Source organism: Panthera tigris, chromosome A1 (genome assembly GCF_018350195.1).
Source record: "Panthera tigris isolate Pti1 chromosome A1, P.tigris_Pti1_mat1.1, whole genome shotgun sequence".
Taxonomy (NCBI): domain Eukaryota; kingdom Metazoa; phylum Chordata; class Mammalia; order Carnivora; family Felidae; genus Panthera; species Panthera tigris.
Window position 1 is genome coordinate 184,404,270 of NC_056660.1, and position 27,693 is coordinate 184,431,962.

The 27,693-nt window shown below is 36.7% G+C and overlaps 1 long non-coding RNA gene across 1 annotated transcript in view; it reads left to right on the plus strand.

Annotated features, from left to right (window-relative positions):
* LOC122240425 overlaps window positions 1–27,693 on the plus strand; it is a 112,768-nt gene that overhangs the window by 50,579 nt on the left and 34,496 nt on the right. Inside the window, exons 9-10 of the long non-coding RNA XR_006220166.1 lie at window positions 586–737; window positions 959–1,009. This is a non-coding gene — a long non-coding RNA (uncharacterized LOC122240425). The remainder of the gene's footprint in view (window positions 1–585; window positions 738–958; window positions 1,010–27,693) is intronic.

Sequence of the window (27,693 nt, forward strand, 5' to 3'; positions counted from 1 at the left end):
AGAACTCTGACTCTAAAACTTGCATCCTTTTCATTACCTGACATATATCTTCCCTGCCTACCACTCCTTTGGGCTCCTTTAAGGCATATTTGTGGATGTTGGTTATTTTATTTTATTTATTTTTTGTCTGTTCTGTATCTAGTTTTTATTTTGTTTTTGGAACTGTCTTTTTTTGCCATGGCATGCAATTCTGAAAGTGTTCTTAATTATTTGGCCCTGATTTCCCTGACAAAAGCTTGGGCATATAATCCAAATAGGGATTGCACAATCGAAAGGCTGACATAGACATTCGGGATACTCTTTTTGCTGAATTTGTAGGCTCTGAGGACCATATACATTATCTCTGCCTTTATACAGTGAGGGTTATCTGGGAGAGCAGAGATTAGGGAAAGAGTGAGAGACATGATAACACTGTTTGAACCCCTTCAACCTTCTGTGCCTGAGACCAGTCCATCCCTCTGTAACTTCCAGATTAAGCATAACAATATATTCCTGCTGTTGCATAAACCAGCTTCAGTTAGATTTCTGCTACTTGCAAACAAACAGTCCTAATTGAGAATTCCTAACACGTATGTACTTTTATAGGACTTGAACAGCATTGTGAAGCTTGTCAGTGATAACTTCATCCCATGTAATGCTGACTATTTGGTGGTTACATGGCTGTTCCAGGTGATCAACCCAAGCTCCTCAACCTGGAGTCTCAGTGAAGGCAACTATTTGCCTGAGTGAAGACTCAGGTATGTAAAATTCATGATGACTGGGTAGAGATGCCCACTCATCTTCCACAATTGGGAAAGGAAGTCTGGGGGGAAGAGATGCAAAGGACTTAAGAATGATAAGCTCTTCTTAAGGTTGCATTTAATTTGATGTGCTGAAGCTTCTGTTCTTGGTGCTGAATATTCATGTTTTGTGAGGAATCCCAGAGGCTTCACAACAGTGTCATTTTCTACAATTCTAGAGTGAAGAGAAATGTGCCTTTTGCTGATAATGTACCTGAAGGGTGATGAAGGTGAGCTGTGGAGTTGTTTTTAACCATTTGCATTCTGACAAGTCATGTTATAAAAAGCTCACAATTCAGAAGATATTAACACTATGGGAGTTCTTGCTTAATTCCTGGTAAACTTGTTTTTAAAGGAGGATATGTGGAGGGCAAAAAGGCATAAGTAACCCATCTTTTAATAAACCCTGGTTAAACTCAGTGTGAGATGCATGCATTATTTCAAAGTAATTAACTTCTTGACTCAGTTTAAATTGCCATAAATTACATCTGCACCAATGACTTAGCCACCCTCTCCCCCTAGTAGTGCAAAATGTCATGGGTTGATAACAGGGTTAGAAGTAAATTGAAGCCAAAATGAAATCTTAATTCATGCAGGTTGATAGGATTCCTTATCACTACTCCCTGTTCAAATGCAAAGACTTGCTATCTTTTTACTTGCCAGCACTTTCCATCATGCTATAGGAAGATTTCTTAATAAATACTATTCTGAGGCATTTGCCTTTGGGGAAGCAGAGTAACAGGAGAAAGTGAAATGTGGTTAGATTAGAAAAACAGAAACAGACTTCTTACATGAAGCAATTGGGAACAATGGGTGGTAGGTTAATTGAAAAAGTCATTTTGAGGGGGAATCATAAAAAATAAAACATACACACTTAAATGTTTTATTTTAATGTAAAAAATTTAAATATATATTCATTTGCCAACTTCATTAACATAATCTGAGGCCTTTCTTTGAGCAGATCTCCACCACTTGGAGTTCTGTATCTTTTTTCTTGACAAAACTGAATCCATGAGTCTATGTCTCTCATATCCTATTTCCAGGTTCCATTTCTTTAGAAAGGGTCAGATTTAAAAATATGTATGAGGCTGCCTATTTCCAGATTCCATCTAAATTTTTTGGATTCCCCCATTTTATTCACATGAATTTCCATAGCAATTTTTGATAGTGGTCCTATTTAGAACATCTTTTCACAACATTCACCTTGGTTTTCATAGTAAAACACCTTCCATTGTTTTTTGAACTCATATTTCAGTGGCTAACACAATAGCTCATTAAATATTTTAATTGCCTTGATAACTTCACCTGGTATAAACAAAGTAGGAACAAACACAATTGACTCTTCATAAAAGTACAGCCTGACTAGTGGGCCCATAATTGGGTAGAAGGCTAGGAAGATGCCTGTAAGTTTGTCATGCTATGGATATTAATTTGGTGAGCTTATCGGAAGGAATGGCACAGATCTGTTAATCTAATGAATAGTTTAAATGAAGGTTAATTAGGACTTGCTACAGCATAATGTTTTTAGAGAAGGAACTGGACTGAACCTTGTACTCAACAGACATTTTTTTTTTCTTTTTCAATCACTGATCTTTGCCTCAATGAGCAAGGAGAAGAAACCCGCAAGAAACTCAGACATCATTAAAAGTAGACTGTGTGTGTGTGTGTGTGTGTGTATGTTTTCAGAGTGAATAAGCCAATTAGAAGTGAACTCTGGTATCCATTGTAGCCACCGGGAGTGGGATGGAGAGGTGATAGGTGCATGCCTGCTGTGTTTGAAACAAGTGCAGGTAAGACTATAACCAGACTGGGACTGCTGGGGTACACACTTGTTTAAATTCTGCTTTGAGACCTGACTCAATCCCAAAGACAATCTCCAGTGAACTTGTTATCTCACAAATGTCACTGCCTTATTCCCTGTGGCTTTACAGGGAGGAATGTCAAAGTGATAAACTGGAAAGTGCATGCTGCCCTTGCCCGGCTGCTGTAAACATGTATCCAGCCTTCTCTCTATCAAAATCCCATAGCACTTGTTTGCAATCAGGTTCCATCCCCATACCATAGCAAGGGAACCAGAACTATGACAGGATGGCAGTTATAAATGTTTGGTAGCTTGGGGTAGGCTATAGATCGTTGAACGTAAATGCCATCTTTTTCCAACTAAACTGTGTTGCCATTACAATTTATAAGAACCAGTTTTTAATGCATTACTGATTAATGGGACAATACAATTATACCTATTAATGAAAAATAATTCTTGGTGTGCTTGGGGCTATAGAATTATTGAATTTGTCATCTATTGAGTATCTACAGGCTATAAACTTATTGGAGCATAGAGTAGAAGGCAAGAGGAAAAGGAATTGTGTTCACATTTTGGTAGATGCTAAGCAGGATCTTGCTTCTGCCTTGTGTGGGCAATCACCAGGTCTTATTGCAATGGATGTTACAAGCCTCTGTAAACATTCACACCACAAATGGACATGCAGAAGCCTTTCAGTTTATCCTGCTTTCTGAATGTTCCCTTGATAGGAACATGATTCATAGGTAATGAAATCTAAGCCATGTGGTTCTCAAGGGTTGTGGGACTGAGCTCCTCCTAATGGGAAGGGCTGATTCCAGATAAGCAGGCCTTGTTCTGATGTGTGATCAATGCTGAGAATTCTGTGCCTTCCTCCCACTCCCCAATCAGAAACAGGACAGGAGGAGTGAAGAAAGGGGGTCTGGACTCAAAAGAATTGTTTGTAGAATTTGTGAAAGGCTTTTTACTTATGCTATTAACTTTGCATGTATAGTATTAGATGACATTATGGGGACAGAACTGTTTTCTATTAATATGAATAAGAAAATTAGGTATTTTTTTTAGCCTTTTTTCAAAGACTTCCTGACTCATTTCCCTCCTTGCTTTCTTTTGAGTTCTAGCTCTGACTCACCCATAAAGTTTCTAGTTAGGAAAAAAGTGAGAAAAGCTAGATTTGGTCCCATAGGTAGATAACTATGATTAGAAACACTTATGTGTTTATGTTACTATATGTTACATGTGGAATTAGATGTCAGGTAATTATAGTGGGCATAATTATCTTTCTGCTGCAGTTCCTTATAACATAGGTATTAAAAAATGCTAAAGTGTTCTTTTCTGATATCTATGGACAATTGGATAGTGTCACAATTGGTTTTTAGTATCAGAATGTGGTTGTGGGCACTTGTATAAAACAAGACATATTTTTATTTAGGTAAATGGAAATGTTACTTACTGTAGCCACTGAAAAGATTATTATAAATCTTCTCATGATGCATTCATTAAAAAATAAAAATTGTGTCCTAAATAATTGAAGATATATTAATGATTCATACATGTGGGATTACTTGAAAAGCTCAACTTGTCCTTTAAGACACCATCTCTGCTGATTGTCAGGTGCTTTCATTTCTTGCAAATATTTCCTGTGCTTTTCCAATGACATATACTTTGTGCAGATTTGTGTATTTATTAATGACTCATCAAGTAATGTAAAAAAGGTGACAATATTGTATATTACATAATGACATTTCTTCTTTCTAGAGCTAAGTATTTTATATTAGCAGTTAGCCATGGTGCAGGATAGATAGCTATATGATGGGTAAAGTTTAGATTCAATTAATAAGACCTTTTAATATTTGGAAATTAAACAACTTAATTTTGTACTGCCAAAAAAAAAAGAAAAACTGGTCTGATTTTAGGGTGACTCTGGGTCTGCTAATTAGGAAAGAGGCAGAAGCAATATAACACATCAGAAGCAGAAGAGTGACTGACTCCCAACAACTAGTGGAAATAAAGTAATTGTAGCTCAGCCGTAATTTTGGATCAAATGTGAAGAGTGTTTGGTTCTATATGTAAATATCAGATATTCTCAAATAGAGAAAAGATATTTTTGTGTTTAGAGGTGCTATTCTTAAGCTATCAAATATTGAAAATATGCTGCAGTCTATGGAAAAATCAGCTTAAAGTTTAAGACTATGTAGTTTCTTTATTCTACTTTTTTGTTAGCTCATCAGAATGAGAAATGTAAGCCTCAATTGTTCTCAAGGGCTTAACGGGCAATCTTGTTCAACTTTTCCCATATCATTGATTTATTCTGGACGTTGATCAAGTCTGACCCTGATCCAAGAACTGATGTGTGGGAAACAGAACACCACAATGACCATAGCACATATTCATTCAGGCTCCAAGATCTCTGAGAAAACTCGAGATCGTAAGGTTAAAAATAACCTGAAAGGACCTGAGTGAATTGCCCTTGGGAAATGTCTGTTTTTTAGTACACAGATAGGGGTGTTTTGCTTAAAGGAAGCCAGCTGTATATAGTACAGTGCATTCACTCCCTTCTTTGTCTTTGCTTCTTTGTAAAAATTCTTACCAGAACATATATATCTGCAAGATTGCTCTCGTTCGCAAGATACATACGATAGCTGAATCAGATGATGTGCATTGTTGACATGCTTTGCTAAACTTCTGTTGTTAATCATTTCTGATCTGTTTTTCCTGAAAACGTGTATAAGAAGATGTACAATAAACCTTGGTACCTCCGGCTGTTGGCTCGGGGTCCCCTGTGGCTCCCTATACTGTTGTCTCTTTTTCTCAGTTCTTTCGCTGCCCCAGGTACACGGCCCATTGAGGTCGACATTGATGCTTCAGCATTGCAGGGACTTTGGCCTGAAATGGGGTAGCAGGCAAAGCTAATCACCGTTTGGATCTCATCCAGATATAAACCATTTCAGTGTATTATCTGTTTCTATAGGCTTTTAAAATATCATTTCAATACCAAATTTGCCATGACCCAGGGACTCCTCAGTCAAATTCTACGAGAAAGTTGAAAGAAATATGTCATCATTGATTAAGTCAGCCCACAATTGATTGCCTCATCCTATGACTAGGACCAAGTATTGTCAGAAGGATATGATACGTTATTGAGTTATGTTATTATCAGCCATATGGGTAACATGAAAAATACTAAGAGTAGTATACTCAAGTGGAAGAAAGCTTTTAAACTTTGCTCCTTTCTTCATTAATTATTGGGAAACATTTGGAGGCAAGATAGTTTTGATTGACTACATATCTGAATATTGCTTTGGGGGGGTAGTTTCTTTCTGGCTAATTGAGTTAGAATACCTCTATAAAACTACATTCATTCAGAATGTGAGATCAGTTAAAATTCTCTAAGAGTGGCTATTGGTAGAAAATAGAAAAATGACATATCTTTCTTTATTGCCAAATGAAAAGTGGATTTGTAGGATTTTTGAGGTCCGTTATGGGTACCATTCAATGATACCACAGGTATCAGCCCATATGTGCTGGTATCCACTTATACTGCCTTCCTTTCTGTTACTATGGAAAAACTGTTTTCCTACTTATGACCAACACTTCCCTGGTCCCCATTTTCCTGTGCTTTTTAAAGAATTATGGCAATTTCTCTTTTCCTCTATAATCAATTTTCCCCGCTCTGATTTTTCATCAGTATAATGACATAGAATATCATCCACTAAAAAAGAATCTCTTGCATTTACTTCCCTCTCTAGCTCCAATCCCCTTCCTTAGCTTCTCCATAACAAAACTTCCAGAAAAACAATCAATTATCACCTGTGGCCAGTTTCTCTCCTCCCTTATTTCTTGGCAATTCTCTCCTCATGCCGTCAAAGTTTTCTTGTCAAAGTCATCAGTGACTTTCCTTTTGCTCATCAAATGACCAATCCCTGGTTCTTATCTTACTTAACTAAGTAACTCCCTTAACTTACTTATCTGACACAGGTGCTTATTCCCTAATTTTCAGTGTAGCTTTGGGAACACCATTCTTCCTTGATTCTTCTTTTACCTCACTGGGTACCTTTTCTATCTTTAACAGTTTCTTCTCATCTCCCTAAATAGTTCTTCTCATCTTTGGGTGTCTTGAGGCTATATCCTTAGACAATGCCTTTTCTTTACCCAACAGTCCCTCACTTTGTGATTTCATCAGATCTCATGGCTTTAATACCTTCTAAATATTAACAACTCCAAAATTTCTGTCTCCAAACTTGACCTTCTTCCCTGAACTCCAAACTTACAGATTCAAATGCCTACTTGTCATTTGCATTTATTTCATTGTATTGCAAACCTCCTAAAGTTAATATTGTATGTCTCCAACTGTGCTCCAACTTCTGCCCTTTGCTCCCCAACATTGCTGTTTTACTAAAGGGAAACTCCTTACTTCCAGTTGCTCAGGCAAAAGTTAAAAAAAAAAAAAAGGAAAAAAATAAGTAAAACTAAAGAACAAAATCAAAGATCATGGAGTTGTCCTTCACTCTATTTTTTCCCAAACCCCACTTCTAATTTTTCAGGAAATCCTGTTGGCTCTACAGTCAAAATGCATACAGAATTGATCCATTTGTCATGTCTTTCATTATGATCACCTCTGTTCAACCTGCCAAATATTTTGTCCATGTTACTACTTTGGTCATCTAGCTGGTCCCCCTGCTTCCACACTAGCTCCTCCTGTGGTCTACACTCAACACAATAAGCAGAGTATCTTTTTACAGCTTGAGTTAGATCATGCTCTTCTCTTCACTATCACCAATTGGCATCCCATTTCAGTCAGAATAAATACCATAGACTTTTCCATGGCCTACCAAGCTTTTAAGATCAGTCCCTCCACTACTTTTCTAACTTCATTTCCTCATTTTCTCTTCCTTTGGCTCAACTTCCCAGTCTAGTGTCCTTGCTGTTCCTTAAACATTCCATTTAAGCTTCTGCTCCAGAGCCTTCCCTGATCCCTCTTCTTGGGACACTCTTTCCCCAAATATCCCATGAGTCACATGCTTCCTTTCTTCAGATCCTGCTCAAATGCCACCTTATTAGTGGGACTTTCCTGGTTACTGGATATAAAAATAACACTACCTGCCCTAAATTTCTATCACCTGCCCTATTGCTATTTATTTGTTAATTTGTTTGTTGTCTACCTTCTCCCACATGGAAAATATATGTTCCCTGAGGGCAGCATTGCTGAACACATGACAAAATATACATGTAACACAGGACAGTGCTTCTTAAACCTGAAGGATCATTACAGTCATCTGAATAGCATGTTAAAAATGAAAAATCTCAGATTTTTTTGCATAGTCACTGCAACAGTCAAATAGATGGTAGAGCAATGTTTACTGGATAGCAAAGGGTCAGTAATTATTTGTTGAATGAATGAAGGACTGCATGTGTGTATAACCAGTGATTCGCTCCCCACTCTTCAGGGGAGTGAATTATTATTTCCCTTTTTACTAAGTGCATATCTTAACTGAGTGCAACACTTGTTGAAAGGCACCGAAACAAGTAGAAATATAGATTATCTCTCAATTTATTTTGTTTGTTTTTAGTTAATTAAAGGGATTACTGTCATGGTTAATAAAATTAAGCCTAATCACCATAATCTCACAGAACAATCTTTCCTCAATCTTGGAATGAGATTGTCAGGTGTTGAAAAGTCCATTTGAATAATATAGGTCAGGTTCAGGTAGACAAACATAGGTTGGAGTGGGGAAAAGCAAATTTTTGGAAGAGTATAATTAGATGTATAATAGTTATAGAGCTCTACCCTCTAAGTAACAATACACAACTAAAATCATCTGAAACTATGAGGATATTTAACAAGAGTTCTGGATGTGTGGTAGATTTTAGGATTAGCTAATTTAGTACCTCAATGATGACACTTGTCTAGCCATTGATGAACCACCATTTTTGGTGGTTTGACTTTTCATGGTTATGATTATTGCATCGTGGTGGCTATATGGTTACTGTAGCTCTAGACTTTATGTCCTCCTACAATTACATCCATGAAATATATGTATGTATAAGAGGAAATGTGGGGGAATTTCTCCTTACATATCTATCTTTAAAATTTTTTTAACGTTTATTTATTTTTGAGAAAGAGAGACAGAGCATGTGTAGGGGAGGGGCAGAGAGAGAGGGAGACACAGAATCCGAAGCAGGCTCCAGGCTCTGAGCTGTCAGCACAGCCCGACATGGAGCTTAAACTCACGAACCATGAGATCATGACCTGAGCGGAAGTCAGACGCTTAACTAACTGAACAACCCAGGTGCCCCTCTCCTTACATATCTTTTGACTAGGAAGGAAAACTATTCCCAAAGTCTCTTAGCAGAAGTTCCCAGATTGTGCCCCATGTCCAAGTCTGAAATTCAAAGTGTCTGATAAGCTGAGTGTTGGATGTTTTGGGTTTTTATAATGCAAGGCAGACTGTGCCAGGAAATAGGCACTTCTGGAAACAGGAGTGCCAGAACAAACATGGTGAATACCTAGTATAAAAGTAGAGGAATGCACATTTTTAATTTAAATTTGTGAACAATTTTCTCCCTTTCAATCTTCTTTCCAAGACAAAGGCTTTCTCTGGATCTCAGGAGGATGGTGGAACATTTTTGTGAGTAAAAGAATGAAGAAGGGCACCTGGGTGTCTCAGTCAGTTAAGCGTTCAACTTCAGCTCAGGTCATGATCTGACTCACTTTCCTGAGTTTGAGCCTTGTGTCAGTCTCTGTGCTGATAGTTCAGAGCCTGGAGCCTGTGTCTCCCCCTCTCTCTGCCCCTCCCCTGCTTGTGCTCTGTCTCTGTCTCTGTCTCTCTCTCAAAAATAAATAAACATGAAAAACAAAGAATGAAGATAAGAATGTATTTTAAGGAGTAATTGCTTTGGTATCCCTAAACCTAAATGGGTTTTACTAATCTTTTTGTTTTATACCTATTTGTAATCGTTGTAGAATTAGGGTTTTTGATGATATATGTAGCATCTTGTTCATGAGTGGTTACTGAAAATAGTTAATTGTTTTTTGAAATAAGCTTTTAACCTTAGAGTAGTTTCTGGTTTACAGAAAATTTGTAAAAACAGTATAGAGTCCTGTGATACCCTATACTCAATTTCCTGTTTTTCATATTTAAATATCATACATTTGTCACAATTCTTGGATCAATATTGATTCATTAGTATTAACTAAAGTCCATACTTTATTCAGATTTTCTTTGTTTTAACCTAATGTCTTTTTGTTGTCGTTCTTCCAGAATGCCATCCAGCACACCACATTAATGGTTATGTCTCCTCAGCTACTTTTGGCCATTAAAGTTTCTCAGACCTTCCTTGTTTGTAGTGTTTTTGACAGTTTTAAGGAGTACTGGTCAGGTACTTTGTGGAAATCCCTCCATTGGGATTTGTCTGATGTTTTGCTCATGATTGGCCTTGAGGAATGTGCTCTTGGGAGAAAGAACACAGAGGTAAAGTTTGATTCTCATCACATCATATCAAGGGAACACACTATCAACATGAGTTATCACTGTTGATATTTACCTTGATCACCTGGCAGAGGCAGTGTTTGTCAGGTTTCTCTACTGGAAAGTTATCCTTTTTCCCTCTTGTTATACTCTGCTGTTTGGCAAACAGCTGCTATGAATCGCTTAAAGACAGGGCAGTTATCATTTATCTTATTCTTTTTTTAAAAATATAATTTATTGTCAAATTGGCTTCCATACAACACCCAGTGCTCATCTCAACAAGTGCCCTCCTCAATGCCCATCACCCACTTTCCCCTCTCCCCCACCCCCATCAACCCTCATTTTGTTCTCTGTATTTAAGAGTCTCTTATGGTTTGCCTTTCTCCCTTTCTGTTTGTAACTTTTTCTCCCCATCCCTTCCCCCATGGTCTACTGTTAAGTTTCTATCATTTATCTTCTTGAGGGAGGAATATCCATATAAACTGTGTGGAATTCTAAACAGATTTCTCTCTTCTTTCCCATTTCTTTATTTAATTGCTTATTAATATCAGTATGAACTGGTGAATCTGTATTTTATTCTTTGGGTTATAATCCAATATTACTTTAGTTTGCTCAAATTGTTCCAGCTTTGGCCACTGGGAGCTCTTTTAATTAGTCCTGTTCCCTTTGACATACTTCCATTACTGCATGTGTGTATGGGTGTGTGTGTGTGTGTGTGTGTGTGTGTGTGTGTGTGTAGCACTACAAGGTGCTTCAAGCTCATCTTGTATATTTCTTGCCATATTCCTACAGTCATGCCATTTCTCCAAAGAGCCCTGTTTCCTTTCATTGAGAATGGTGTTAGAAGCCAAGATCTGCATGCTAGATACCATGGCCTCCAGGTATCTCAGCCAACAGACCAAGGAAATATATATGTGTATATACATATCTATAAACATTTCTATTGTAACCATCTGTCATTACCCTAAACATGAGTTCATGTGGTATCTTCAACTCTAATTTATTACTGCTTGTATCTTGCTAGTCTCTCCTCTTGCTTGTCTTTAACATTGCATTCCAACAATGAGAAATCTGGTTCCTACCATCCATCATCCATTTACTTAATTTTTCAATTACAGTGTACTTTCAAAATTGTTAGCTCGCACCCCCACGGGAATACAAATGCAGTACAGTGCTTGCTTGCAGTTCCCTTTACTTTTTGTATTTCAAATTCCACTCATTTTTAAAGTTGTAAAGTTAGTAGTTGTCCCCCAATCCTTTTCAGTGAAGATGTTTCATACCTTTGTAATATTGTTGGATTCCTTTGTCACATACTACTTCCCATCCTGTGATCCCTGGCCTCCTAAATGATTTTTCTTGAGGTTTGCATACATTAAGGTTCACACTTGGTGCTGCACAGTTCTTTGGGTTTTCACCTGTGTATTGAGTCATCTATCTGCCATTACTGTATTGTGAGGAATAGTTCTGCTGTCCTAAAAATCCCTTGTGTTCCATCTGTTAATCTCTCCTTCCCTCCCTACCCCCCAGACCTCTGGCAACCACTGATCTTTTTTTTTTTTTTTAACTGCTGATATTTTTAAATTATATCTATCATTGCTTTTATCAGAATGTCATATAGTTAGCATCAGATAGTCTTTAGCCTTTTCAGATTGGCTTCTTTCACTTAGAAATATGCATATTTTCCTTTCAAAGATGCATATTTTCTCTTTGTTTCTGCTTTTCTGTGGCTTGAAGATGACATACTTAAGTATGGATATTTTATTTTATTTTTGTACATTTATTTATTTGGATATTGGGGGGGGGTAGGGATATTTATCCTGCTTATTGTTTTATGACTTTACTGAATATGTGGTTTGGTATCTCTCATTAATTTTTGAAAGTTCTGTCATTAATTTTGGAAATTATTTCAAATATTTCTTCTGTTCAGTTATCTCTTTCTTCTCTTCTGGTAGTCCAATAATATATATGTTATAGCTTTTGTAGTTGTCCCTCAGTTCTTGGATGAGCTATTGCTTTTTCTTCTTCTTTTTTTCTCTTTGTAATATATATTAACTTGTGTTCAAGGTCACTGATTCTTTTCTTGGCTTTGTTGAGTCAATGGATAAGACATCAAAGACATTCTTCATTTCTGTTATTGTGTTTTTGATTTCTAGCATTTCTTTTAGATTCATTCTTAGAGTTTTCATCTCTCTGTTTATGTTACGCACCTTTTCTTGTATGTATTGTATTTTCCATGAAATTTTAATGTATTAATTGTAATTATTTTAAATTCTCTGTCTGATAATTCCAGCATCTGTGGCATATATGAATCTGGCTCAGATGATTGCTTTGTCTCTTCAGTCTGTGTTTTTTTCTAGCTTTAAGCATGCTTGTAATATTTTATTGAAAGCCATTATATCAAGCAATAGAAACTGAGGTAAATAGGTCTTTGGCATGAAGAGTTATAGTAATCTTCCTAGGACTTGGGCTGTATTTAATAACTGCTATAGCTACAGATGTCAGAGACTTAAAACTCCTCTGGGTCTTTGCTTTTGTATGTTCTCTTGGTTGTGAGCTTCCCTTAGTACTCCTTCTCAGAGACAATTTGTCTTGTAGCTCTTTCAGCTCTAATCCATGGTTATCACACTGGAGGCTTTTTGTGTGGTGGTAAGATTTGGGGAGGAAGAGCATTCTATAATGTTCTAATTAAATTTCAGTCTTTTAGTGGCCTTGTGTCCTGGGATCATGACATTCACAATTATTTTTCCCTTCCCCTTTTTTAGTTTGGCCATGTCTTCAGCTTCTTTCTTTCTTTCTTTCTTTCTTTCTTTCTTTCTTTCTTTGGATGGGAATGATAATTTCCAAACTGTGCATGTCAGAGCTAAACATGAAGATCTCCCTATTAAGTTACTTTTGATCCATGCTCTTTCCCACCAACTCTTGTTTGGCATTTCTTTCTACCTTTGGGTAAATATTCTATGGAAGATGTGAGTTTATTTACTGTAAGGCCTCTATCATCAGATACTCTCTTACCCTCTAAGATTCTGACAATATTATAGTTATACTTTGTTCTAGATCGGAATATCAGCTACTCCGTGAAATCTCAGGTTTCCTCTCGCTTGGTTAGAATGAGTCTTTCACTATGAAGCAATTTGAACATTCCTTGATCATAGTGTTCATCAAATTATATTACAGATATTTCTTTATTCAAAAATAAGTCCACTTGCATTTTCATATTTGATGCTCTTCATTGTAATTGAACAATTTTTAAATTTGTTGTTTAATGTTTGTTTTTCACTTTAGAATAATACTTCCATAAGTGAAAGAGGTATGTTCTTATTGTTCAACACTGTATCTCCATTCATTTATTGAACAAGTATTTTTGAATGTTTACTAGGTGCTAGGCTATTAGACAAGGAATTGGGGATATTAGTAAAAGAAAAATGTATTTTCAGGTCTCTTATAGCCTAGCAATAGAGGGAAATACACACACACACACATACACACACACAGATTATATAATAGTAATAAGTACCACAAAGGAAATAAAGGACATTGGGAATTAAGACTAACTATGTGTTAGGGGCCCATCAGAATAGATCTCTTCAGAGATGACATTTAGGCTGAGATATTAAGGGTACAAAGGAGTAAGACACCAGAGGATAGTAGAATTGTGTCTAGCTTTCCAATCTGAGTATTCATATTGTATGACACTAAGGTAGAAAGGATTTTAATTTTTTTACACTGAGTACTTCTGAGTCAACAATTATGTACCATATATTTGTGTTCATAATATATATAGTAGCACATCGTAGGAAAGGTTGCCTCCAAGGAAGAAAGAAGGGTTTATGAGTAGGTTTACATTTGTAGTTGCCAAACACTGAGATCGGATCACATGTTATTTAATTTAATTCTACTACAACCTTGAAAGCCATTATTGTTTTTTACATATAAGACTAATTGGAACCTCAGAAGACCCACGTTTCTAATCCAAGTCCATAGAACTAGTAAGTGGGAAAAGTAAGATACAAATCCAGGAGTTTATGATGCCAAATTTCTTGTCCTATTGACCATATCATGTTACTTCCTAACAACAAATACTGTTGAGTAAATAAATAAGTTAAGGCTGGAAAATCTGCTAAATATGGACATTTAAGTCATGGTTATACTATAGTATAGAATACATACTATAGTATATAAAATTTAAAATTTTAAGTATTTTTGATTGGGTATTTTAAGTTATCTAAATTTTATGTGGATGAATTGTTCTATCTCAGTTTTGCAATACTGTGCTTATTTCTATGACAAGCATTCGTAATAAACTAATGTTTACCAGGCTGAAGGTGGCCGGAAGCTCAGGTTTTCAATCTGGATGTTTATATCTTAGAAACAGAGGTGAAAATATAAACCATTAAGCTGTGGGGTTTGTCACCTAACCCAATATAGGAATGTATAGCATTCAAAAGATCAAAACAAAATGTGTTTTGGAAACAGTTTGGAGACGTTTTATATTCAATGGATTCTAAAATGTTAGCCCCTTTCACCTATAGCCTCTGCAGCTGATAGCCTTCTGTTCACCAGAATGGGAAAATATGTTTCATATTAAGTGATGGCATAAGCATTTGTTTCTGTCATTTTGACTGCTCATCAGCTTCATTTCACATATGCAAATGATATAAGCTCTTTAAAAAAGAGCCCCATGGTGTAATTGACATTGTATTAAGGATTGTAAAATTTGTTATTCTCCTGGACCTTGATTTAACCCTTGGGTAAACTTTGAGTGCAATTCATGGCTAGACATTTAGAATATCTGATCACTTTAGGGAAGGCCAAATCCAGATTACAGGTGTGTAGAAAGATGGGAAGTATAATTTTAATGTCAAATGAAGGAGATGGTTAAGTGGACTGAGCCCTGGGACAGGTTGAGAAAATCTCTCGATTATTTTGATTTACTCAGGAGGGCAAAGTCTGAGTTTGCTGTTAGTGTGTCTTTATGTCCACTCCAATACCTTGTAATCTCCTTTTTTTTTTTTTTTAGCAGAAGGAGGCCCAAGCTCCATCTTTGATAGAATAGTAGCTAACTGAAATGCCATAATACTATTTTGTTTTCAATATATACATTTTTCAGATTACCTTCTATTTGTGGCAAATACTACTGTGAATTGGTTACTTGTATTTTTTTTCACTTGAAATACAGCCACATAAGTAATAAAGACATTCAATTTAGAGAAAACAATGTGAGAAAAGCAACAGTAAAAGTGGCATATAAACATAGTAATATCGTTCATTCATTCAACAAGTATTGAGCATGTATTAATGCCAATCTTTATTCTAGACATTGGAGGAAATAATAATAAATAAGATAGATATGATCCCCTTTAGCAGCTATACAACTTAGAGGGGAAAGCAAATAAGAAAAATAAATAAATGAATGAATATAAAATTATTATATTGTGATAAATTCTAAAAACAGAGGTTAAGGGGATAGAGAGTAAAGGAGTGTGTGTGTTTGTGTGTATGTGTGTGTGTGTGTGTGTGTGTGTGTGTGTCCATGGGCATGTGTTCACTATTGTAAATAGAGGATACTCTGGGGGAAGTTTTTTAAGGATGACTGGAATAAATTGAAGTAGTTATCTATGTAAGTATCTTGGACAAGGTAATTAAATGTAGAAGGAACAGCAACTATGAAGTCCTGAGGCAGAATAAACTTGGTGTGTTAGGAAAATAGCAAGAAAGCCATGTGGCTTGGCATGAGTGAATATGGCAGATAGTATAGAAAGATGAAGTAAAGGAGGAAGAAGTGTGATATCATGCAAGCCCTGTTCACCATGGCAAGGAGTTTGCACTGCATTCTGAATGTGATGGAAAGTTGTTGGAGATCTTTAAGTCAGGTTGTGCCAAGATCTGCTTTGTTAAAAAAATGTATCTTCCTGGTGATATTTACAGATGATAAAGAAGACTTTATGCAAGAGGAGACTTCTGCATTAAGTTTTAATGGGGGTTTTACAGTAAGGGAGACAGATTGGGTTCAATTCCCAATACAAAACAACTAGGGATTTATATCCAAGGAGTAGGATGGGGTCAGGGGCTAGACAATTACTAGGAGGAAACATCAGGGGTCAAGGGGATTTCAGCTAGACAGACTTGACAGTATTCTTGCTGCAGGCTGGCCAGAGTGATAAGATATCAAGGGTGGTCAGATACCAAAATGTGGGATATAAGGAATTTGGTTAGATATTGAAGGTAGGGGATTCTCACTAAACTGATCCAGCAGGATTCTTGCTGAAACTGGATTCAGCAGGCCAAGGACAGAGCTCAAGGTTGGAGCCTGCTAGAGAAGACAGAGGAGCCTGACTCAAGTTTGATCAAGGAGAGAGCCCTTGTCAATTTTACATTTGGAAATGCCGCTTTGGAAATTTTGTGGAGAACCAAATGTACTGGGTCACAAGTTGAAGTAAAGAGGTGAATAGGAAGGGATTGCAGTGCTCTAGGTGAGGGACAATGGTGAATTGGCTGCTAAGTACAATTGTACAAACTGAGGATCAAATAGGAGCTGAAATACAGCTAGAGCTTTGCTCCTCAACCTTTGTGTCCTGGCATAGGGTTGTTTTTACATAGAGGAGGAAAGTCCCTTTTCTAATCTTTGCAAAGTCATCTGTTAAGCCATGTGCTCACAGAAGGGGCATATTTTTCTAAATCTCACAGATGCTTCATTTTCTCATCCAACTATATGCCTGCCCAAAGTGTGTACCTTTCAAAATGTTACACAATGACAGTTTTTTTTCTTTTTTTTTTCAGTTTGTCTTTTCACTTTTTTTATTTAATTTTTTTTAATTTACATCCAAATTAGTTAGCATATAGTGCAACAATGATTTCAGGAGTAGATTCCTTAGTGCCTCTTACCCATGTAGCCCATCCCCCCTCCCACACCCACTGCAGTAACCCTCTGTTCTCCATATTTATGAGTCTCTTAACACAATGACAATTTTAGTCCAGTAGCATCCTTGCTTCTACTATGGTTGTGATGATGGAAGTAGAGAGATGATAAGTTTCAAGAGCTTAATCAGTAGGATTTGCCAATATATTACATATATTAGTTGAATAAAAGAGAGAAGTCAAGAATGTCTCCAAGGCTTTTGACCTGAATGACTGGGTGAGAGGTATTGCTACTTAGTGAGATGGGGAAGCATAAGGAAAGAGGTAAGTTTTAAAGAGGGCAAGTTTTCTTAAAAGGATTTTTTTTGGACATGTTAAAAGTGAGATGCCTATGAGACATTTAAGTGGTGATGTTTAATACTAAGTAGTGTACATAAATCTGAAGTACAAATGAAAGGTTACAAAGGGGTACATATTTGAGAGTATCTGTACAGATAATATTTAAAGTTGAATGTGTGACTAGTGAATGAATGTAAGTTGAAAGAGAAGTGGGCTGAGGATTGAGGCCTGGAGCACTCTGACTTTTAGAGATCAGAAAGAGCAGAAACTAGCAAGAAGACTGAAAAGGAGCAGCCAGTGAAGTAAGAGAAAAGCTCAGGATAGTGTGATATCAGAGAAGCCAGATTAAGCATGTGTTTGAAGAACGGTAGAGTGATCAACTATGCTAAATGCAGCTAATAGGTCCAATCCAATGAGAACTGAGGACTGATCATTGGATTTGGCAAAATGGAGATAAGTTATTACCCTGATAAACATGGTTTGCTAGTGTGCAAGAAACAAAATGTCTGATTAGAATGGATTGAAGAAAAGCATGGGGATAAAGAAATAGACCCAAAAGGTATGGAAAAAATTAATTTTAAAAAGTTTTTATTTTAACTCCAGTTAGTTAACATGCAGTGTTATATTAGTTTCAGGTGTACAATATGGTGATTCAACACTTCCATACATTACCCGGTGCTCATCATGACAGGTGTATTCCTTAATCCCCATCACCTGTTTAACCCATCCTAACTACCCCCCCCCCCATCCCTCCTCTCTGGTAACCATCAGTTTGTTCTTTACAATTAAGGGTCTGTTTCTTGATCTCTCAGTCTCTCTCTCTCTCTCTCTCTCTCTCTCTCTCTCTCTCAGAAAAAAAAATTAGCAGCCTTGCCATAAAGGGAATAAGAAAAATGGAGTGGTAAGTGGAAGGTGATGTGGGGTTTGGGTGATGGTGGTATCAATACTTATTTATATAATGATGGGAATGATTCAGTAGGCGGATGATGAAGATGGGAAGTAAGTGAGTTTTGAGAGATTCCTTTCCTATTTTAATATTCCTATATTTGTAGATAGGATCTTGCAATTCAGGAAGTTAAATGAATTGTCCAAAATCACACCATTAGCTAGTAGCCTAGGGTTTCAGGTTCCTAGCTCAGAACCACCCTTACCACTTACATTGTTTGAATGTGTCTAATCTCTGGGCTAAGGTACTTGGGAAAGCATATAGAATTTGACCTTATCTGTTTTCATATTGTCTTCAAGGAGCTCAAGGATGAGAAAAGTCTCAGGAAACAATATACCATACCAAAAGAATACCTGAATTTTTGGAATAGGCATTAATTTTTGTAGGCATACAAGGAAAGAGTGGTGATGAATGAGTCATTGCTGTAAAGTATTTTGGGTTAAAAGAAATACATAAAAGGAGACATTCAAGAATGATTCTAGTATCTTCACAAGGCAATAAAGTGCACAAATTGATTAGAACCAGGACAACGGGTGGGTAGCAACCGCAGTGAGTTCAGTAGATAAAATGATTCCAACCTGTTAAAGGATGTGAAGGGCCTGGGAGAAGTTTCGGCTAACTGTGGCAGGAAATGGAAAGCTATTGGTTTCCTGAGGTGGAGGATTCGGGTGACATCATGTTAATTTTATTTGTCAAAGAGATGGGCGAATCTTTAAAAATCTGAAAAGTTTTTAAGTCAGGGTAGGCGACAGGTAATAGTAACAGAAATTAGTGAAAGCAAAAAAAGGTTGCAGGAGATGTTCAGTTCAGTTTGAATTATGGGCAAATATACAACAAGAATTGGTGAAGACACATTTGGCATCAAAAACTTGGAGCTTGGATAAATAGGAGGAATTAAAGGTAGAATATTATGAGGCCATTATATAAAGTTGAATGTTGAATCTATGATGATGTGGTACAAAAGCAATTTGGGGTAATGGAGGAACAGGGGCTCAAGACAGAGTTTTTGCAGATACTCACACTCTAATTTCTTTGAGCTTCCATTTCTCCTACTCTGAACTGTGGTTAATATTATATACCACATACCATATTCACAGCGGTTGTGAGACTTTCATGAAGTGAGAGATGTGAACATTCTTTGAAAATACGTGGTGTTATTTCAGATGCAGGGTGAAATTGTAATGACAAATGACATACACATGATCAAATAGGATGGCATTTCGGGTTATTTAAAAAATAATGAGGTTATGAAAAGGTAAAATTATGTATCAAAAAGAGTGGCTTTAATAGGTTTTGTCAGGACTGGCTGTTGGATCTTCCTGCACATATGAATTCCAAACTTTCAATTCAAACTGGAGTTTGAAAATGTAAAACAACTGCAACAGAAGAACATTTTAAAAATTCAAGTTGAGAAAACCGAAGTTGTGTAACTGTTGCTTTAAAGAAGCAGCTGGTAGCATATGTCAGGACAATTTGCAGCTATTATCACCTCTTTAAGATACTGAGAAAATTGAATTGCTGACTAATGTAGTTGGGGGTGAAGGTCACCTTTCAAGAACCCAGTGACTGCAGTATGATCCTATTTTAAAAATCCATCTTTGCAAAGTTGCATTTAGAAAAGAGCTTTCCTCTTACAACAAGTTATATTTTATTTTAAGATACATCAAGTTTGACTATATATATATATATATATATATATACATATATATATATACATATATATATATGTATATATATATATATATATATATATATACATATACAGTGAGCATAGTATATATTTGTATCACTGGAAGAAAAGCCCATCTTCCTTACCTTTTTCTGTTCCCCTTCTGCCTGTAGACACCAGTTGTGGGGAAGTGGGATTAGGAGGAATTTGGATGACGGTAAAAGGAAAAACAAGACAAATTAACAATTCAAAGGTATATTTTTTATGTGAGTTTTTTACTGAGGTGTGGTGACGTGGGACAGATGTTTATGTTGCCGTGCATGCGCTGTTATCTGTTAGGTTCTTAGACAAAGATAGAACCTGACTTGGTGTGAACAGGAGAGAAACTGCTCTGCATTAAAATGTAAAATGCTGTCTCCACTGTTGGCAGGAAAAGCTTTTGCAGATAAATTTACATTTGAGAAAATATTGTTTTTCCATGAGAGTGTGTTTGCATGTATGTGTGTATATGCATTGTGATCTGATAGTTGAAAGTGTGAAAGTGTAAGGTGAAGGCATATCTTCACCTTACCACTGGTGGTGACCCTTCAAAATGCATATTGCCTGGCATATAGTAGGGACATGATATTTTATGTTTGGTGTCTCATTTAGTTTGGGCTGCTGTAACAAATACCATAGACTGTGTGGCTTATCAACAACAGAAATTTGTTTCTCAGGGTTCTAGAGGCCAGAAGGCTGAGGTTAGGTTTCCAGCATGGCAAATCGCATCCTCACATGGCAGAGAAGAGAGAGAAAGCAAGTTCTTTTGTGTCTTTTTATAAGGGCACTATCTTATTCTGAAGGCTCCGCCCTCACAGCCTCGTTACCTTGCAAAGGCCACATCTCCTAATACTATCACTTTGGGGGTTAGGATTTCAATGTGAATTTTGAAGGGACACAAGGACTCAGTCCATAGCATTTGGAGAACTGACTGATGAGAAAGCCAAATATACTAAAAGCCATCAAGATCAACTAGATTTGGAGTGTCAAAACTCTCTATCAGTGTGCAGTGTTGTGCTGGAGCCCTCCATCACCTTTTTCTAGAATGAATGAACTTCAGAAAATGTACTGGAGTGCTTAGTTGTGTTTCACTGTGACCTTTGGATAGGGGGGAAGGCAATGGGTCCTATGACAAGATTGAGAATTTCTTCCAAATGAGGATGGGGATTTGTATTTGTAGGGACTCATTTTTGAGGATTGAGAAGAGGAAGGACTTACAGGAAATAAATCTGGAGACTGTGCATCACCATTTAAGAGAGCCCCATGTAAATAGCTAACTTTTATTTTATAGTTTGTTCCCTCAGACTATGAGAAAAAAATGTATTCAGTATTCCAGTCTAATTTTTTTTTCTTTACCTTAACTTACTTTAATTGTGTCCAGAATGTCAGAAAAATCTGATAAAAACACAGAGACTTGTGTTAGAGTTTTGGGGAATTTGTATGTGGTGGTGTTAGGCATATAGAGAACCTATGGATCATCTAACATGATTAGTTCTACTGGCCTTTTCTTAGCTTTTACATTTTGGAAATAAAATGCAGCCTAGGAGTTAGGAAAAGAAAATCATAACAGAGATGTCCGGCAACATGCCAGACAAATTGGCTTTGCTGAAACCTTTGGTGTGTTAGGATTTTGGCTTTGACATTAATAGTTTGGAGACATAAGGGCCTTTAATATCCAATAAGAAGGCAAACTGATTTAGACCATTTTAGCCAATGCAGTGGTTAATTTTTTTGTGCCAACCTGATTGGGCCACAGGGTGCCCAGTATTTGGTCAAACATTACCCTGAGTGTTTCTGTGAGGGTGTTTATGGATGAGATTAACATTTAAATCTGTAGACTGAATAAAGCGGATTGCCCCTCCATGATGTGAGTGGGACTCATCTAATCAGCAGAAGACCTGAATAGAACTAAAAGGCCCTTCCCTGAGAGATAATTCTTGCCTGAGGGCCTTTGAATTAGGGCATTGGTATTTCTGCTTCTTAGACCTCCGGACTTGGACTGGAACTAAACCATCAGCTCTCCTGGATCTCCAACTTGCCAGTTACTTTGCGAATCATAAGACTTACCAACCTCCATAATCATATGAGCCATTTCCTTACAATAAATCTCAATCTTCTCTCTCTCCCTCTCTCCATCTCTTATTGGTTTTGTTTCTCAGCTGACTCATAGAGCTGCTGTCTTTAGTTGATCTTTTAATATACTTGCTTCCTTCATTAGTAAGTTCTCCAAAGGTACTATATTTACTATTTCCCTACTGCATGCCAGGCACTGTGCCAGCTGCTGAACATTCAGTACACAACACTACAGATATTGCCCCTTCTGTTTAAGCTCACAGACTAGTTAGTGATTGACAATACACAAAAAAATGTATAGAGAATCTTGTACTGACAGCATAGAAAAAGGAGAGAGCACAAAGCCTGTTCCAGGACATGGAGAAGGCTTCCCAGAGACAGTGGCATTTAAGTTAGGTCTTGAGCAATGAATAGGAAATACCCTGTGAAGGTGTTTGAGAGTCAGGGTGGAAAAAGAGTATTTACAAAGGCTCTACACTCAGATAGGACTTTGCAGGTTTAAGGTATTGATGTGTCTGGAATGTAAGGAGGGAGAAAAAAAATGTTAATTGAAAGGGATCAGATTACGCTGGACCATTAAGCTACATTAAGAATTTGAGATTAGATTCTAAGAGCAAAGGTAAACCATGTAAAACCTTTACTCAGAATGTGACACCATCAAGCCCTGTTCCTTGAAAGAAAAATGAAATCACTCTGAATGAATGCCAGCAGGACAAAGGTGTCTGTGGAAGACCATTTGGGGTGACAGATAGTTATCCAGATGAAATAGGACAATTGCTTTGATTTGGGTGTTGTCAGGGAAAATAGAAGGAAGTAGATAGATGCATCATTTACTAAGTGAAGGAAAATTGGAGTCAAGCAGACTTTGTGGGATGATCAAGAGTTCTGCATTAGAGTGATACAGTTAGGTGGCTGAGATACCCATTCTGAAATGTTAAATAGGGAGGTGGAGCTTAGAATATAAAAATGTTGGAGTCTTAAATTAATTCAAGTCATGTGCCTGGAAAAGGTGGCTAAGGGCAGTGGTGGGGGCTATAGAAGGGAAAGAAAAGAAGACCCAAGACTAAACCTGAGGCATGCCCAGCATTGTCAGGTTAAGAATGCTGGAACAGGGGTATTTGCTTTATCAAGAGGAGCAGCTTTTCTACATTTGTAACTTGGAATGATTTGCAGTGATTTTGCACTTTACCCAAAGTGACCACTGATGACCTTTCTTGTAGTCTTTACCCTTTACCTAGAAATTCCTTCTCTTCCTCCCTTCTCTTCCTCAGTACAGCAAAGTCATTTCTCTTCCTCAGTACAGCAAAGTCATTTTATTACCCTCTTTTCTGTCCCTGGATCAGAATAAACATTTATTCCTTACTCTCCAGGTGGTGTTAGGTTATCTGACTTTAGTCAACCTCTCCCCACTCTGTAATTTAGCACCCAACTTCAATGTTTGCTGAATTTTATCTAGGACAGCTAAGCCCCTGAGGCATCTTCAGAAACAAGTAGGAGGTAGTCAAAGCTCCTAACTAGGATTCGATTTAGTTTGCTGATTATTGGCCCCAGAGTTGGCTCAGGACTCTAAAGGAAAAGAAATGCTAACCCTTTCAGGACCTGCAAGTTTTTGCAGTCAATATCCATGGACGTAACTTTAAAAGTAGTTCAGTGTATTCTCCCATCCTGGAAAAGTACATTTTCAAGGGGAAGAGAATTAAGGCTGTTTCTTACCATAATCAGAGTCCTATTATCAAGGTAAAGCCAATTTTAAAATGTAAGGATTTTTAGATGTAGTAACCCTTAGAAATTTTTTATTTCAAACCTTTCTGTTCTTCATCCTTCTGGCTTTGAAGATAACCTTCAGAATGTAAATTGATGCAGCAAGGGTTGAAGCCCAGAACCAAAAATTCTGATGCAATATCTCAAAGAATGTTGTAGACTCTTTCTTCTGTACTGACTGCTAAGAACACTGTCAGTACTCAAAATGGAATAGCAGTAAGATTTTATTAGACATTAACTCAGTCCTTGCCTTGAGAGTTTGAGCTCCTTTTACTAGTTAAAAAGCACTGTGTAGCCTATTTACCATGAACAGCTGCCTCTTTCATTCTGGCATCTGACTGAAGGTTTCAGACGGCAATCTATTTTATGTATTCAATTTCATAAAGCAGAATAAAGAGCTACATAGTTCTGCATCCTGGAATGAATAATGAGGTAGTGGGAGACTTTAGGTTCCATTTACTAGCAATTTTGTACGACCTAATATGTATCAAGATCTGGATTAATTATGAAAATATAAGACAAAATCACTAGGACAGATATAGAAAAATAATTACCATATGTATTATAAAAGCAGTTTAAGTTCAGAAGTAGGAATGGCCCTGTGTTTACTATTATTATTTCTTAAATAATGGATTATTTCCAACAATGGCTACTATTGGCTATTTATTTTGTGTTGGTACTGTCTTAAGTGCTTTATACACTTTATCTGAGTTAATCTACACAACAACTCCTGAGGTCCATAGCCATTTTATAGTTGAGGAAATAAGAGGAATGTAATTTGTCCCAAATCTCATAACATAACCAGTAAGTGGAGAAGGGGGAATTCAACCCTTACACCATTTGATTTTAAGCTCCTTACCACAACTAGTTTGCAAAATTGTTTCCTCAGAAAGGTGAATGTTAAAATGGGACCTGGGAGATGTAAATTCCAGAAAGATAATCCCCGAAATCACAGAGAATTGGAGATGATGCATTTTCTAGGCGATTCTTAGGAACTTTATTTTTCTTCATGGACTGCAGATTTCACAGCAGAAGGGTGATGATGACCACAGTTAATGACCCTAAACTGACAAAGTTAAGGAAATATTTAAAGTGAGGTATTATTTCCTTGTAGTCTACTGATAGCTACCCACCCCATGTAAGAATATAAACTTCTATATACATGGTCATAAAAACAAACAAAACATTTGGTAGATTTTCTACTGCTAGATGGTCAAAATGTTGCTGTACAATGAATTAAATCAGTTTTGTTGTTCCTTTTTCTTGGAAGGTACTATCGTAAATAGCATTTGACTTTTTTGGGGGTAATTTTAAATGGAATATTGTAAAGGAGTATATACCAGAATCACACATTTCTGTGTGGTTGATTCAATTTACTCAAATCTAATGGAAAAATGTGTTCATTTCCATTTTAAAAAAATCAACAGATTCAGAGCAAAAGAAAAATATAGCTAAAGCAATAAAACAAAAAAACCTACTTTTGCTGTTCGTGAATCTTTAGAAGCTGAGAGTGTAATATATATTGTACCGCTATTTTTGAAATAACATTATTTAGATAGATATTCTCCACTAGTTTGGTATTAACATTAATATAAATTTCAAAGATATATAAATATTAATATATTTTAATGTCAGAAATTTTACATCCTGTAGGAGTTAAAAGTTAGTTACTTTTATTATCCCTTGAAATTTCGAATTCTACTAATTATAACCATTACTTATCTAATACATAAAGTAAAGCATTTTAGTAAATTGCTTTAAAATGGATGAATGAAATTCATATTTTATGCATAGATCATTTTATTCTTTACCATTTTCCTTATGGAAATTTGGTTTTTGCCTGACAAAAAGAATGCAATTTCCATTATTAGATTCCTATTTTCTTATTTATTTCCTCTTGTGTTACTCTTTTGCAGTTGGGATAAAATGCAGAATTAGATTCTGTGTCAAATTGCCTTAAAGATGTCAGTAATTTCCCCTTTGCCTCCCCAAAGAGGTCATTTTCCAGGCACTTGCCCTCCCTCTAGGTCCAGCATGAGATGTCCTTTCAGCTCTAAGATTTTCATCCTCAACCTTTCCATTTCTATTCAACTTTCAGACAATTCATCTAGGGAGCCAGGAGTGAGTTCCTGACCTCCCTTGGCCCATCAGGTCTTGTTTAGAGAAATGACACTTTTGTGGTTAGCTGAGCTAGAAGTTCCTGTGCATTCTGGTGTCAAGTTCTCTATTTCTGGATGACCTAGATGAGGGAGGCCATATGTAAACCATAGAATAAATGACTTAAGTGAGAAGTGGTTTAGAGTGAGAGACACACAAATGCATAAGAACACAGAATATAAGGGACATACCCTCTCTTCTCCCCTGTAGCTTCCACCCCGACATCCCTTACCCCCCACCCCTGCATACCTAGCTGCCTGACAACTTTTTGGTTTTCAAGAGACTTTGCTGTCATTCTTATAGTGAGACTGATTGAGAGTGAAGTAAAACCAATTTTTCCTTGAAGTATATTGAGTGGGTATTTGTGCCTTGCAATCAAATGGGCATTGTCTAACACAGGCAAAAAAGATTCTTTATCTGCAGTCTTGAATGAGAAAGGATGCTGTATCAACCAAGGTATGTTTGATATATACTTGAAGCTAATAATTCTGTTTAGTGGATATATGTTTCCTCCTGTCCAGCATCCATTTTCTTCTGATAATTGCCATTCTTTTAATAATTATGCTTGGATTTTCCTTTGGGAAAATACCCCTTCTTACTTTTTAACTCATATAATTTGTACAAAGTTCATCCCTATGTCCAAACGTATTCAGAGATATGTGTTACTCAAGTTAGGTACATAGCACTCAGTTCCAGGAATGTGTAAATGTACCACTGAGAAAGAGAAGTCAAGGGCAGTGTAAGTCTGGAGGTGCTGAAAGCAACCACATGGAAAAAACCCACCAAATGGTAAAGCCAACACAGAGAAAGCCATGCAACCTATGGCAGGACTGACCCTGGCATCATTGTTTGAACCCTGGGATCCAGCTGTATAAGAAGGAAGAATTATCCCTGAACTGTTTAGTTTTTGAAGACAATGACTCCCTTCTTCCTTTTTTTCCCCCAAGGCAGTTTGAGTTGTTTCTGTCACATGCAGCTCATAATATTGACCTAAATACCCTGTAAAAATGACATGGGAAGCAGAAGACCTAAAACCTTCCCATAAATAATTTCCTATAAGTAAGATAAAGCAGACTAACAGGTATGTAGTCATTAGAAAACAGTACAAAATGTATTATTAAATGTCAGACTTTGAAATAATCTAAATATTGTCCCATGAGATTCTGATACTTTAGCATCTCTATTCATTATGTAGAATCTCTAATTTTGAATTACATTTGAAAGTGCTGCCCCATCTTCATAGTCAACAGTTATGAAGACAAAGTACTTGGAATGGTGACAGGTAAGCACCTGTATTTTGCATCAGATCATAAAGAAATCTGAAGAAAAATCATAAGAAAAGCATTTGCAGTTCACATTAGACAAAATAAATACACTAAGATATCATGAGAAAAATAAGCAAGCAAACATTTTCACCAACAGCAAAAAATAAAGCAAAAACTAAACCAACCAAACAAAACCAAGAGAGGAAATTTTGTTTTTGTTCTTAAAAATTGAAATTGTTATTTCAAGATTTTATTTAAATTCAAGTTAGCTGACATGTAGTGTAATATTGGTTTCGGGAATAGAATTTAGTGATTCATCACTTATGTACAACACCCGGTGCTCATCATAACTAGTGCCCTCCTTAGTACCCATTACCTATCTAGCGCATCCTCCACCCACCTTCCTCCATCAACCCTAATTTTGTTCTCTATAGTTAAAAGTCTCTTATGGTTTGCCTCCCTCTCTGTTTTTATCTTATTTTATTTTTCCTTTTGTTCCCCTGTGTTCATCTGTTTTGTTTCTTAAATTCCACATGTGAGCAA